General features: G+C 36.2%; 1 pseudogene; it reads right to left on the minus strand.

Annotated features, from left to right (window-relative positions):
- The window catches only part of LOC102816275, a 104,997-nt pseudogene that overhangs the window by 70,237 nt on the left and 17,877 nt on the right, over positions 1-16,883 (minus strand).

The raw sequence follows: 16,883 nt of genomic DNA on the forward strand, positions 1-16,883 counted from the left end.
TATAGAGTGTGATTATAGCTTGACTATATGGCAGCAGTTGCTGACTTTTCTTGGGTAATATATGGAGAGAAAGAGTCCTTCAAATGTAAAGTGGAAGCATAAAACAGCAAACCATCACCATTTTTAAAAATGAGGAAAAAAACCAACAAGAAAACAAAATTAGACTGAATACTGCAGGGAGAGAAGAAGAAAAAAAAAAAATCTGTAGCCTACTATGATTATGACTTTAATGTCCTGTCTTCAGCTTCTTGCTTTCAAAGTTGCCTTAGATATTTCAAGATGGCTTTGTTAATTGTTATGCTATGCCTTAGGCTTTAATGTAATTTTCAGCCTTTTTTTTTAAACTCTCTTTCCCTCGCTACAGTTCTGTCCTGCCCTTTCCATATTAAAAATGAAACAAAACAATGTTCAAGGTCTGCTCTTGGGCTGAGTATCCATGAACATACATGGCAGAAGAATTCACCAGGGGTGAGGGTGGGGAATGTCCACTCTCTCAGGCATCTTCTCTAGTCACCAGAATGGAGGTGCGCAAACAGTGGGGGGTAACCAATGACCAGATACCAAAAAAGAAGAAAATCAGAACAAAGCAAAACCTCTGCTCCAAGGTTCCTGCAGCATATTTCCGTGGTATTTCTGTTCCCTCGCTTAGTCTTGCCTTTTGGTCTCAACCAAGATGTCCGTTCAGGGCCTCTGAGCCCAGCAGATACAAAAGTATGTGATTTCTTACTTCAGCTTCAAGTTCCACTAGCTATAAACCTTCAAACTGTAAAAATAGTTTTTAGCTCTGTGGGTCCAAGTTTTGGAGCTCTGCCCTGGATCTGCTTTGTCTGGTATCTGTGGTATGGCTGAAGGCAAACTTCACTGCACCTCCACCCTAGCTGTCATCAAGCCTCGCCTCTCTGAGGTTGTTGCAAAGTGACCCTCAAGTCTCAAAAGGGAAGTTTGGATGAAGATGCTGTTCTAAAATTCTTGGGTGAATGAAACCAGAGATTGACTTCTCCCAGTGTCAATACAGCAGACACCCACTGCCTTTCCCTACCCCCTAGTTTAGCAGCCTGAAAGCACCAGTGTCCCCTGGAATTGGGGCTTGAGATCAAGAGATCTCCTCAAAAATGGCCTCCCAATAGTTTTTAACAGTGTATTATTTAGTTTTCCTGTATTTATCTTTCTTGTTGTTGATTTTTTATTTTCATACCATTATTGTCAGAAAAGATGCTTTGTGTGATTCCAATACTTATTAATTTGCTGGGATTTCTTTTGTATACTAGCATATTGTCTAGTCTAGAAAACGATTCATGTGTGTTGGAGAAGAATGTGTGTTGTTCTGATGATGGGTGAAGTGCTCTGTATATTAGGTTCAGTTGGCTTATGGTTTCATTTAAATTCTCAATGTCTTTTGGTGCCTTATTTTTGGATATTTTTCACGTAATTGAAAATAGTGATTTGAAGTCTTTTACTATGACTATTTGTTGTTGAAGGAGCTCTGGTAGTGTAGTGGTTACGAATCGGGCTGTGAACCACAAGATCAGCAGTTCGAAACTACCAGCTGTTCTGCGGGAGAAAGATGAGGCTTTCTGCTCCGGTAAAGATTTACAGCCTCGGAAATCCTGCACAGGGTCACTATGAGTCGGAACCGACTCCACAGCACATAACAACAACAATTTGTTGTTGATGTTGTTAAATATCCTGAATCAGTTCCTATTCTGCCCTGAATCCATTTCAACCAGCAACCCAGTATAGAGTTTCTGAGGAGCAGCTGGTGGTTTTTAACCATGTAACTTGTGGTTAGCAGTCCAGTAACTATCATACAGTGACACACCAGGAGTACACTATTAGAAAAATTAGATTTTTCTAATTTTTCTTTCATATTATTCATTTGTTTCATTGCTGTTGCTGTTAAGTGCTGTGGAGTCAATTCCAACTCACATTGATTCTGTATAAGTTTTCAGAGGAGTCACTTGTAGGTTTAAACTGCTGACCTGTGGTTAACAATCAGTGCTTATCCTAGAGTACTGCATCATCATTATGAGAATCTGTTCTAGGAAACAGTGTTGAAAATTCTTCAGGTTCTGATTTGTATTTATATTAACTTATCTATTTATTACATATGAATTTTATAATATATTTATCTCACTATATAATCATAACTTTATATAATTGATTTTTCCTTACTTTTTACTTGTTACACTTTAAAAATAATTTTATATATACATGTTTAAATAATTATACTATCATAAATTGATCTATCTTTATAACCATAATCTGGTTCACTAAAACTTTCTAAAATGCAAAAGATACAAATATTTAATTTCTTTTCATTTACTTTATATCTTTGGAAAACTTCTTATTCTTCCACTTCTTGGTGTCAGAAAAAGAAGAATGGGTAATAATATAAAATAGTAAATATTGATATTTGGATAAGTAATGATATACAATTTGCTCTATCCACCAATAAATTTTGAAAGTAAGTTCAAAATTTTTATGTCTTTTTTTTTTTTTGCCATTTCACACAAGATGATTATAAATTGATAAGCAAACCTTAAATAAACCAAGATTACATAAAATAGTTTTTGGGAAATTATTTTTGTTGAATTGCATGAACTTCACAGACTAAAACAAATATCCTTAACCCATTTATTTTCACAAGCATTGACTGTAACAGCTTTGTACTATAACATGATATTCCAAATTAAACTTTTGCATCTCAGGTGACCTATATAGCAGTTTTACAGTTCATAAATTTGGTTCAATGTTGCTCAATGGAGTAATTTTAACAAATCTTGATTGTGCTGTATACATTAGTGTACATACTTGAAATGACATTTCTAGTCCTTACAAACAAAAGAGCAGAAATGGGTTTCTTTTACTATATAGAGAACTTGTAATAGAGTTCATGACATATATATATATATATATTTGAACTTTAAAGCTCAGATTTATTTGGAGAAAACAAAAACAAGAAAACCCACAACCCAAAGGAATGAGATTTTACATCTCAAGATTATCACCCAGGTAATTAAGTCTACAGATTACAAATAATTTTCATAGAAGATATTTTTGTACAAATTTTATAGGTATTCAGGAGCTGGGTATCAATCAATCTTTATTTCTGCTTAAACAGGAGGGCAGAGTAAGAGACTAGGAAAATAATAGCTCTTTTGGATACAACTATTTAGGAGAGTAGACATGAAAAGGACAAACCCTACCTTATCATTATCTACAGCAAGTGGGTTAAAACAAACGAAAACACTTTTAAGCCCACTTCCTAGTTCTAGCCAATTCATGTCAGTTAAATTGAATTCACTTGATGGCGCTTTCATGTTCACTAAGTAAATGATTCATTATGTTCACTGCTTCAGCTAACAAACCAACACCCATGATTTGCCAGCCAGGCTGAATCTAGGACTGATGGGAGAAGGGCTTAGAGATCTTCTTAGAGACCAAGGTGTCATTTCTCTCAAGGACCAGGGGGAGGGTACCATCTATTAAGTTGACCCCTACAAAGTGCATTGAAAATCAGGTAAGTGAAGTTATTGTGTTGCAAGAGAAATCAGGACTTGTTAAATAGTTCTTTCATCATTTATTCTCTCAAGGGAAGTCAATAAATAACAAAAACAAAACACAAAACAAACACTGAAATAAAACCAAAACACACACAAACACAAACACACACATTTGTCTGGGCCACATTATAAATCAAAACATTGGTGTGGGATATCAGTGGAGAGAAGGAAATTTTTATTTTTTTTCTTTTCTTTTTAAAGCCAAGCCTGTTAAGAAAGATTCCCAATTTAAGTGTCCTAATTTATCTACCCTCATTCACTACCCAAGACCATTAATTCTGGTGTTTTCTGATATAAAAGGGGTCAAAGAAACAGAAGCAAGCTGGTGGGTAGAGAGATAGTCAAGACATCAAGGAGCGAACTTGTTTGAGAAAAGCAATGATTCCTCATTTGACAGCTTCCAGTGGCTGAGAGTTAAACGCCTAAGACCAGGTTTGTGATTTAAATAGAAATTAAAGGTAACAATACAGCAGTGTGAACAACACGGTTTTAAAGCTTCAAGGTTTCCAAAGAATACATTTGAACTTTTGAGAAGGGTAGTGTTTAGAAAGGGCAGAACCAGGACACATAAAAGACCCAGGAATTCCCATGACCCCTAAGTTATTCCTGCTCCAGGAAAAAAAAAAAAAAAAAAACTACTCATGTGTTTACTGGAGATAATACTGTTTCCCTTCTACTGGATACAAAAGAAACACCCCACAAAGCTTCTTGATTTTACCGTTTATTTTGGTCACCAAGCAGTCCTAGTCTTTCACAAAGGCCTGTAGACTTACTCCTGACCAGTCGCTGGAGAAGGACATCATGTTTGGTAAGGTGGAAGGTCAGAAAAAAGAGGAAGATCCCCCAACAAGATGGATTGGCCAAGTGGCAGCATCGATGGACTCAAGCGTGGCAGCAGTAGTGAAGTTGGCTCAGACTTTTTCCGGAGACTTTCACTCTCTCTCCTTTGTGTATTTCTGCCAGATGTGGCTGAGGTCCCAGTCTGCGATGACTCACTCCCTGTCCTTGACCTTTCCTGTTCCTGAGTTTCTTCACTTCACCAGCTTAGTTAGGTGTCTTTCCCGAGCTCATCCAGCTGACGTTGTAATTTCTCCTGTTCCTCCTGTAGCCGCTCTTCTACTTCTTGTTCTCCGGCAGCTGTGTCAACAACAGGCTTTGCCCCTCCAAAGACAGAAGCCGCTCGACTGGATAGGGAGGTGTTAGCAGAGTAGTCATCTTCCTTAGGAGCACTCCGAGGTTTTAGATTCAGGTTGGGTATTTAGGGGGAACCTCTATCATCTCGCCTATAGTCATCCCGAGAGTAATCATCTCTGGAGCCCATGACCGATTGTCCCGTCTGTTTTATCGGTCTTCATAGCGGTCCCCGTCTCCTCTGCAGTCGTCATCCCTTCGGTACCCACTACCAAATGCTCTTCTGCCACTGCCTACTCTGGAGTCATAACCTCTGTCATAGTCTCTGTTGCCTCGGTCATCATATCAATCCCGGCCCCCATATCAAACCAGATCCCGGTGGGGGCCATCACGGTACCCATCACAATACCGGTCTGAATCGTAAGTATCACGATATTTGTCTCCAAAACTATCATCACCTCATCTAGGTGGGTAGTCATCAAAGATGTCTGTGGTAGGACAGGCCCTCCAGTCTGTATCTGTTTTGTCAGTATCACGATTTCTATCTCGGCCAAAAGAACTATCATCCCTGTCTTTATCCTCTGCTGGATCAGCAAAATCCACTCGAATTCTGTTACCTAGAGACTCTTCATTGAGGCTCAGGGCACTGAGCAGAGAATCCAGGTCTTCAAACTCAGAATAACCAAAGCCTTTTAATCTCTCTGGATTGCTGGGTTCACATGGTAAACGCACTGCACTCATATTTAATCTTCTAAAGGATTCCTTAATGGAGTCTTCTGTCACATCATAGGGCAGAGTCCCCAGAAAAGCAGTGGAGGCTGGAGATTTGGGAAAACGGCTCTGGTTGATGATATTGGGTTCCCCAGCAGCCCGTGGAACAGTGGGCAGTATAGAATGGTCAATTGGAGGTGCTCTATACATGTCATCATCATTACTGTGCCAACTGGTTGAAACATCTACTTCCAGGTCATCTGTTTCATCAGCCCAGCTGACTGGTTTGGAGACGTAGGTGCTTCATCCACCGTTTCCCCCCATCCTCAGCCAGGAAGTCTGTCAGGAAGATAGTCTTTCCCTTCTTATTCTTCTATTTTTTGCTGAGGCCGCTATGTTGGGAGACGGAGAGAGACTGCAAAGGCGAGTTCATGAAATACTAGATATTAGTTCAGTAATGAGAAAATGCTTCAGATTACTTATCATTGCCATAAAGAAACAAATCATGTGTTTATTATTTTTGTGTATTTGAAACTGGTTGAAGAATCATAAAGGAGGTTTGCCTAACATGGGAAAAAATAATTTGCTCATATTATGAGGATATCAGATTACATGATAGAGAAGAAAACACGCTATGTAAGTCTTGATGTCCCATATTTTGTATCTTTCTGCACTTAGGTAATGAGACTTCTCAGCACTTTGGTAATATATTTTTGGTAGAATCTTGACCAGTCTATTTCTTTTTTTATGATTTTATTTACTTGAAATTATAAGTTTGTGATTATATTTGGAGAAGATTTATAAAAATCTCTATGTTGCTAAATAGAATTCCTTGAGACAAGGGGAAAATTGTTTACTGAAGGTAGTTGAAAATATTAATGCTTAATAAAATATCAGCTTTGACATTGTTTTTTCTTAAGCCTTATGTAATATGGACGTATTATCAGAAGAGACTAGGCCCTGGAGAAGGACATCATGCTTGATAAAGTACAGGGTCATTTAAAAAAGGAAAATCCTCAAGGAGAAAGATTGGCATGGAGGCTGCAACAATGGACTCAAGCATAATAAATTTTGTGAAGTTGATTCAGGACTGGGCAGTGTTTTGTTCTGTTTTACATAGGATCACTATGAGTTGGAACCAACATGTTGGCAATTTGTAGCAACAACAATTATTTTTTATTATTTAATTTACAAGACTTTTAAATAACCATGCAAAATAGAGTTTGGACTTTTCAAAATATGCACACAGTGGTATAAGGAGAAGATATTTTATGTGGAGTAAAAGGGAAAAGCAAACAACTTGGATGGATGACACATTTTCTTCTATGATTTCTTTTATATTATCTTTCCTCCCACATCCTATTTTTTCACAAGCCATAGTATTTTCAATAACCTCATATGCATGCGAAAGCTGGTCAATGAATAAAGAAGACCATAGAATTGGTGCTTTTGAGTTATGGTGTTAGAGGAGAATACTGAAAGTGCCACAGGCTGCCAAAAGAACCAACATATCTGTTTTGGAGGAAGTGCAGCCAGAGTGCTCCTTAGAGTCCAGGATGGCCAAACTTTGTCTCTCATACTTCGGACATATTGTTAGGAGGGACCAGTCGCTGGAGAAGGATATCATTTTGGTAAGGTGGAGGGTCAGAGACAAAGAGGAAGACCCCCAGCGAGATGGATTGGCCAAGTGGCAGCATCAATGGGCTCAAGTGTGGCAACAATTGTGAGGTTGGCCCAGGATCAGGCAGTGTTACGTTCTGCTGTGCATAAGGTCACTATGAGTTGGTACCTACTCGATGGCACCTAACAACAACAACAACAACAAACTTTAATTACAAAAAGTGTTGGGTTTCTGAATTTAGCTTTCATGCCCCTTAATGAAACACCTAGATATATGCCCCTTCCTTTTATTTGTTGTTGTTAAGTGCCGTCAAGTCAGTTTCAACCCATAGCGACCCTGAACAGGGTTTCTGAGGTGTAAATCATTACAGGAGCAGGAAACTTCATCTTTCTCCAGGGGAACAGCTGGTAGTTTCAAACTGCTGACCTTGCAGTTTGCAGCCCTATTCACAACTACTACGCTACCAGACCTCCTTTTATATATCTGCTTATTTATTCATTTTTGGTTTAACAGTCTAAGAGCATGCTAAGGTTTAATCATTATACTTGATTCTTTTTTCTTCAAGATTGTCTAGTCTGCTATTTATTCCATCTGTTGAAATTTTTTAAATGAAGACTTACTTTTTCTAACTTATCTTTTAAATTCTTTTTATATGAAAATATGCTGCCACCTATATCTGAAGTTATTCATTATACCTATTAAATTTGTTTCATAGGGTATTAGTTCTGTTGAACTTAACTCCCACTTTTCAAGGTGTAGATATTTTTACAGTGTCAGAAATTTGAGAATTTGCCTACTATGTTTCCTTGCATTTGGTTTGCTAACTGTAGGTAGAGCTGAAAGTTCTGGTCTTTCTGGGGATTTGAATTTACCTGTGGAGTTCTTCCAAATCTCTGATCCAGTCCCTATATTAGTGTCACAACCTGAGGAAGAACATCACTATTTGTAGCTTAACACAAATGTCCTTAGAAGTGTTTAGTTGTATAATGTTCCATGTATGTCAAATGACCCACCTTCTCTTATTTTGTTAGGCATTATCAAGTCAACCTTGACACATAATGAGCCTATGTGACAAAGTAGAACTGCTCCATAGTATTTTCTAGATGTTAATATTTATAGAAGAAGATTGCCAGGTCTTTGTGTCATAGGCTACTGGGTGGGCCTGAATGGTCAACCTTTTCATTATCAGCCAAACACAACATTATTGTGTTACCAACACTACTTTCTCTTAATTTAACATAGGCTTTGTGGTCCTATAGGATAAGCACTAGATAGCCAACCAAAAGGTTGGCAGCTCAAACCCACCAACTACTCCTCGGGAATCCTATATACGTTTGCTGTGAGTTAGAACTGACTAAACAACATTTAACAACAACAATAATTATTACAAATGTCTCAGGGCTCTTCATTTTTCTTTCATCCATTAATTCTGGACTTAGACTATCCACACATCATCACTGCCTTTAAACAGTCTACCATATCACTTGTGTTAGAGATTTATTTCTCCATAGTATTTAACTCTGATAATTTTCTAACTTTCAAGGATCCTTAAATTTTTCATATTTATATAATATTATTAAGGAGCTCTGGTAGCATAGTGGTTACGAATCGGGCTGTGAACCTTAAGGTCAGCGGTTCGAAACTACCAGCTGCTCCGCGGGAGAAAGATGAGGCTTTCTACTCCCGTAAAGATTTACACCCTCGGAAACCCTGTACCGGGTCGCTATGGGTCGGAACCGACTCGACGGCACTTAACAACAACAACAACATATAATATTATTACTTTTTTCCTGTTTTAATTTATAATATCAAAAGTATACTTCTCAATCATATCATAGGATTAAGACAGGACGTAAATGCCCTATTATAATCTTATGTATTGATTAGGTTCTTACTATTGTTAGGTGCTGATGAGTTGGTTCTGACTCATAGTAATCCTATACATAACAGAATATAACGTTTCCTGATCCTGTGTCATCCTCGTTATTGTTGTTACATTAAAGTCCATTGTTACTGCCACTGTGCAAGGCTAACTCACTGAGGTTCATACTCTCTTTAACTCACATTTCATTGTACAAGCATGATGTTCTTTTCCAGGGACTGATTCCCCCTGACATCGTGTCCAAAGTACTAGAGGTGATATTTTACCACTCTTGCTTCTAAGGAGTATGTTGGCTGTACTTCCTCTGAGACAGATTTGCTTGTTCTTCTGGACATCCATGGTACTTTCAATATTCTTTTCCAACAAAATGATTCAAATCCTAGTTAATCAGGATGATAATCTGGAAATGCCAAACTAGTATCAAATTCTAACATAAAGCTATATAATCTAACCGTATGTATTTTTGACATGTTGATACTTCTGTAGCAATAAAAGAGAAAATCAAATATCTTTCAGTCTTTAATTGTCTAAAATGGGACAATTGGTCTCATTTTAGGCAACTAAAGACTAATTGTGCCCAAATCACAAAGTAAGCCCTCCAGAAAAGGATTTGCTATAGAATAAAATGCAGAGAAGCTTGATTTTCTTTAAAATGTATTATAATGACTATTCATGCACAATCATTTGTCTGTACACTAGTCTGTAAGAAATAGGATTGTTGAGATGAGTACATTACAAGCAATTTTATTATATAATAAAAAACTTATTAATGTCCTTTAAATTTTTCTCATTCCGAAAAGGGTATTTGACTCATGAAGATGTTTCATTAATTAAAAGTCATAAAGATTTACAGTGTCAAAATTAAGGGGTACCATTGGTGTGCATTGTTAAATTATTCAAAGCATTTTCAATAACTTTATTTTTAATCCCAGTAGAAAAATTAATTTAGTACTAGTTGTATCTAAAGATTGACTTCTTCAATGTAAAAATAAAAAGTCTGGTGAGGTGAGTCATGATTTTAAGGATGATTTTTGCACTAAAAGGAAAAGCTTAGCCTGCTAATATATCACAGCTAAAATATGTCAAACGGCAGAGAGGAAGATTTAATGCACAAAATGCTTCTGATAAAATAATTCCTGAATTTTCACTAGTACAATGCCTGACCCTCTTTATCAGACAACTATAAATCTAAGGAGCTAATTAGTTTTCAGACCATGCAAAATTTACATTCTAACTTTTGTGTTCATTACTAAAGACCCTTAATAATAGCAGATAGTCCATAAAGGTGTTGTAGATCCTCATTTTGTCATTTCTAAATCCATGTTATCCAAGGTCATGAAGGATAAGCACATAGAGCTAGCCATTCTTCCTTTTTTACTATTAAGAGAGCGTTGTTGCGTTTGTTTCTGGAAGACGGTTTGATAATCTTGTCTGTGAATGTTGGTGTGTTTCTGAAACATGAAATTCAAGTTATATAGTTCCCAACATGTCTTCATAATCTAAGAGAGACAGATATTCTGTGGTTACTCAGATCATTTCTATTAAACAATCAAAAGAAGGGTCCTGTTAGAAATATTGTTATTGAAGTAGCTGAACATAACTTGTGTCCTGAACTCATGCAAGACTCCATTAGTATGTTCAGTTTATAGATAAAACAAGCTTTATTATTTTGATTTGCAACATTCCTGTTTTCATGTCCAGAAGATCTTCAAATTCTTTTTCACTTGATTTTAAGTACAAATTAGAGCTATTTCTACTCATTGCTGCAACAAAATTACTAATATACAAGCCTTGTAAAAAGTGAACTAAAAATAGTATCTAGGTTATAAAAGGTTATCTAACATGTTAATTTCACATTAAATTGAAACTTGATGTAGGGTTAAGCATGTGAAACTAAGTGAAAATGTATGTATGCTGTTGTTGTTGTTGTTAAGTGCCATTGAGTCAGTACCAACCTATAGAGACCTTATGCACAGCAGAATGAAACACTGCCTGATCCTGGGCCAATCTCACTACTTCTGCCACGCTTGAGTCTGTCGATGCTGCCAGTTAGCCAATCCATCTTATTGGGGGTCTTCATCTTTTTCTCTGACCCTCCACCTTACCAAACATGATGTCCTTCTCCAGCAACTGGTCCCTCCTGACAATATGTCCAAAGTATGAGAGACGAAGTTTGGCCACCTTTACCTCCAAGGAGCACTTTGGCTGCACTTCTTCCAAAACGGATCCATTGGTTCTTTTGGCAGCCCATGACACTTTCAATATTCTCTTCCAACACCATAATGCAAAAGCATCAATGCTTCTACAGTCTTCCTTATTCACATTCCAGCTTTCACATGCATATGAGGTTATTGAAAATACCATGGCTTGGGGTCAGGCACACCTTAGTCCTCAAGCTGACATCTTTGTTCTTCAACACTTTAAAAAGGTCTTGTGCAGCAGAGTTGCCTAATGCAATACATCATTTGATTTCTTGACTGCTGTTTTCTTGAGTGTTGATAGTTGATCCAAGAAGAATGAAGTCCTTGACAACTTCAATCTTTTCTCCATTGATAAGAATGTTATTAGTCCATTGGTGAAGATTTTTTGTTTTCTTTACATTGAGATGTAATCCATACTGAAGGCTATGCTCTTTGATCTTCCTCAGTAAATGTTTTAAGTCCTCTTCACTTTCAGCAAGCAAGGTTGTATTATCTGCATATCGCAGATTGTTAATGAGTCTTCCTCCAATCCTGATGCCATATTTTTCTTCATATAACCCAGCTTCTTGGATTATTTGCTTAGCATACATCTGTTCCAAGTCATAGTGACTCTGTGCATGATAAGACAAAACAATGGTGGACCCTACATTATCTTCACAATTGTTATGCTTGAACCCATTGTTACTGCCACCTTGTCAGTTCATTACATTGGGGGGTCTTCCTCTTTTTCTCTGACCCTCCACTTTTCTAAGCATGATGTCCTTCTCCAAAGAATGGTCCCACCTAACAACCTGTCCAAAGAATAAGAGTCAATGTTTCACCATCTTTGCTTCTAAGGAGCGTTCTGACTGTAGTTCTTCCAAGACAGATTTGTTTGTTCTTCTGACAGTTCATGGTACTTTCAATATTTTTAGCCAACACCATAATGCAAATGCACTGATTCTTCAACAGTCTTCCTTATCGTTGCCCAACGTTCATGTTCATATGAGGTGACTGAAAATGTTATGATTTGGATCAGGTGCACCTTAGTCTTCAAACTGTTATCTTTGCTCTTTGACACTTTGAAGAGGTATTTTGCAACTCATTTACATAATGCAATACATCTGTTAATTTCTTGACTGCTGCTTCCATGGGTATTCATTGCACTCCTAAGCAAAATGAAGTCATTGACAGTTTCAACATTTTCTCCATTTATCATTATGCTATTTATTGGGCCATTTGTGAGGATTTTCATCGAGGTTGCAACCCATACAGAAGGTTGTGATCTTTGATCTTCATCAGTAAGTATTTAAAAACTTCTTCTATTCCAGCAAGCAAAGTTTTGGTATCTATATATTATTGTTGTTGTTTGTTGTTAAGAATCATCAAGTCGGTTCCAACTCATAGAGTCCATGTATAGAATTTCTGAGGAGCAGTTATTGAGTTTGAACCACTGACCTTGTGGTTCAAACTGACCTTGTGATCCAGTACTTAGAAATTATGTTGGAGATCACATGATAGGGTTTTGCAAGGCTAATGATTAATTTTTTGCAAATACCTTTTTAAACAACATAAAATGAAATAGATGGAATACACAGATTAAATTGGCAACATTTGTGGGAAGAGATGGTGAAAAAGCGCAATATCATCAGTCAAAATAAAGCCATGGACAAAGTGTGGAAGGGACCATCAAGTGTTCAGATACAAGTTCAGGTTGAAGCTGAAGAAAATTAAAACAAGTACACAAGAACCAAAATATTACCTTGAACATATCCCACAACTTTAGAGACCATCTCAAGAAGAGATGTAATGCATAAGAGACTAATGACCGAAGACCAAGAAGTTGTGAGATGGCATCGATAACATCATACAGGGAGAAAGCAACAGATCATTAAAAAGTCAGGAAAGAAAGAAAAGACCAAAACGATTGTCTGAAATATGCTCTTCAGTGAAAAGCTACTAAAGCGAATAAAGTAATGAGGACCTCAAAGAGAGGATCAGAAAATTTCAAAAGGCAGCTTCAGAAGACGAAGTCAAGTATTGTAATAAAATGTGTAAGGACCTTGAGTTAGAAAACCAAAAAGAAAGCATATGCTCAGCATTGTTCTTGAAAGAATTGATAAAGAAAATTCTAGCCTTATGTTGCATATACTGAAGGATTCTATGGGGAAAATATTGACTGATGCAGGAAATATCAAAATAAGATGGAAGCAATGCACAGTACCAAAAATAACTGATTTATGTTCAATTAATGGTACTGAAGGAAAATATCCAAGTTGCATTGGAGGTTTCAGGAATCGATGAATACAAATTGAAATCTTTCAACAAACAGTGCTGAAATTGTTCACTAGTGTATGTCAAGGAATTTTGAATGCAACTACCTGGCCAATGGATTGAGAGATTCATATCTGTGCCTATTCCAAAGAATGGTGACCCAACAGAACGTGGAAAGTATGAATAATATCTTTAATATTATGTTTGTGGTTGTGTACCATTAATATCATATGCAAGTAATAATTTGTTGAAGATAATTATAAACAATTATAGGCATATATCAACAGCAAATTGCTAGGTATTCTATCCAGATTCAGAAGAGGACACAGAACAAGGAGTAACATTGCTGATGTCATGGATCTTGACTGAAAACAAAGAATACAAAAATGATGTTTATTTCTGCTTTATTGGTTATTCAAAGGCATAGATTGTATGGATCATAACAAACTATGGATAAAATTGTAAAGAATGGGAATTCCAGAATACACAATTGGGCTTTTGAGGAAATTATACGTAGTGGCAGCAGCAATAGAGTCAAGTTTAACAATGATTGTAAGGATGGTGCAGGACTGTGCAATGTTTCTTTCTGCTGTGACTTGATGGCACCCAACAAAAACAGCAACAGCAATATGTGTAGAGAACAATTTCAACTTGGTTTCACAAAGATATGGTGAAATCCAGGTGAAAATTGTTAACTAAAGATAAGGAAGTAAGCACAATGAAACCTGTGTGTACCTTGATTAATGAGTAATCCATCTCTGTCCACAGGAGTAATGGCCCATGAGAACAACAGCATCTTCTACTTCCAGAAGGGTGCCACTACTGTGCCTTCTGACACAATATAATGTTACTGTTAGAATGGAAGAAAAATGAAGAACAAAACTTGATTTCTTAAAAAAGCCCATATTGACTGATCTGATAGAGTTTGTAGTGATCCCAAAGTTATTGCACTAAGTCACCCTTCTAATGTGAAACTGAAGCCACTCCCTCACACCACCTGTCAACTAAATAACGAACTGGCCTATAAACAATAATACCTGTAAGAAATGTGCTCCTTTAAACAGTCTGGTATCTGAGCCCCAATGGTCAGAATGTACCCCAAAGCAAAAATAAGAAGGTAGGGCAGGGGAACTGGGTGTATATGGCATATGGGTTGAAATGATCATAGTGCTAGCAAGTTGCTGAGATTTAAAAAACATCACTGAACAATTTATGAAGTGTTGAGTGGGAATGTAATTTGTTGTGTAAACTTTCACCTCAATCACAATAAAATTTTCAAAAAACAGCAAAAAATATTAACGTAGTCCTTAAGGTCTTGATTTTTCCTTACTCTAAAACAAACAAACAAACAAAAAACTAAATAAGAGCTGTGTGTAGTCCAACGTGAATCAAGCTGGTCATTTCAAGAAATAGTGTCATGAAGTAAGAGACACAATCTTGTTTAATTCTCACAATGAATATCCTCTGTCAATTATTTTCACTAGATTTAAAAAAAACTTGAAAGTACTTTCATAAATGAAATACTATTATTGTTTTATTGTTGTCAGTTTGCACTTGAGTTAACCTAGTTTTAGAAAAACAAAGTGTCTATAATCAATCTCAATTTATACAAATTTATTGTAAGGCCTTCAAAATTCCTAACTTTTATACAAGACAATTATATTAAAAAAAAACAAAAAACTAAAGTTATTGTGAGAACTTTTATTTGTTGTAATTCCATTGCAAAACTTTTTATTATATAGTTAAATATAAAACTGATCAGTTCAATATAACACTGACCCAGCAGCTTGCATAATTGAGTAAGTGGTAAAATTTTTCTCATATTTTTAAAGGCACCAAAAAAGACAGACCTCAGGACAGTTTTATATTAAAATAGACTTTAGTGTGCCTGCGTTATTTTTAAAAACAGCTTCTACATATAGTGATGTAATTGACATTCCATAAACTACATAAATTTCAAATGTATAATTTTATACAATTTGACACACACACACGCATATATATATATATATATATATATATATATATATATATATATATAATCTTCAGGAAGCTATCACCACAATCAAGATATATGGACATGTGTATATTTGTTTTAATTTTCTTTGCCATCACAGAAAACCATAGCGATGTTTTCTAATAAATCAAATTTTTTCTTAAATCTTCAAATTGTATAGGCCCATTCAGTTTGAAATAAGGTCATTTTTCAAATATGGTAGTTTGTACATATGTGTCAAGACAGCTACAGCCACAGTAACAGCAAAAGCAGCAAACACAAAGAAAGCTGCAGACCTTTAAACAGATGTGTCAGCTCACTGAAGCAAAACATGTGCATCTTTATAATTTTTGATTACTGTTAAATGATTCTCCACATTTAATATCAACCTTCTTTTTTTTAATTTTCTACTTGTTATTGTGATTTGGGGAAATATTTATAAAGCAGATCACTTTTCCATTCAACAATTCAAGTACATTTTGTTTCATATTATTGATTGCCGTCCCCACAATGTAACATAACTTACTCTACTTCCTCCTTGTGCTTTCTGTTTCGATTTCTTCTTTCATAATCCTTCCCAACTTTATCCTGAGATAAATGCTTTTCTTTTTATTTCAAATGGTGATTATTTTGAGGTGTGTATACTTTCCTAATATTATTGTTCTTTTGAAAGATCTGTCTTGTATTAGGCAAATCTTCTGAAAAAGACTTCTTTTAGTGTTAAGAAGCAAAGGTGTCTCTTGGAGGACTTAGGTGTGCCTGATATATGTCATGGTATTTTCAATCACTCCATGTGCGTGTGAAAGATGGACAATGAAAAAGACCATAGAAGAAAGATCATTTGAATTATGATGTTGAAGAAGAATACTGAAAGTACCATGGAATGCTAGAAAAACAAATAAATTTCTCTTGGAAGAAGTACAGGAAGAATGGTCCATAGAATTGAGGATGCTCCGTAGAAGTAAGGATTGGTTTCCCCTGTAGTTTGGATGTGTTGTCAGGAGGAATGAATCCCTGGATAATGACATCATGTTTGGAAACGTAGAAGGTCATGGAAAAAAGGAGGACTCCAAGGAGATGGATTGGCACAGTGGCAGCAACAATGGGCCCAAACATAACAATGGTGAGGATGGCTCAAGACCAGGCAGTGTTTTGTTCTATTGTAGGGTTTCTATGGGAGGGTACCTAATAAAAACAACAACAACAACAACACTGCTTGGCTGGAAACTGAGCCATGAGATTTAGTTCATTTTTAGAGCTGAAAGGTGATTAACATTGCTCAAATTATTTCATCTGAAATTTCTTAATATTTCAATAGAAGCTTGCTTCTCAGAACTCCTATCTACCCTACTCTCCAAAATTCTAAATTGTTTATTTTTTTTTTCATATAAACTGACTTATACCTTTTGATTTACATCTCAATGTCAAGAAAACAAAAACCTCACCACTGGACCAATAAACAACATTCTTATCAATGGAGAAAAGATTGAAGTTGTCAAGGACTTCATTCTTCTTGGATCAACTA

This window comes from Chrysochloris asiatica, unplaced genomic scaffold (genome assembly GCF_000296735.1).
Source record: "Chrysochloris asiatica unplaced genomic scaffold, ChrAsi1.0 scaffold00011, whole genome shotgun sequence".
NCBI lineage: Eukaryota > Metazoa > Chordata > Mammalia > Afrosoricida > Chrysochloridae > Chrysochloris > Chrysochloris asiatica.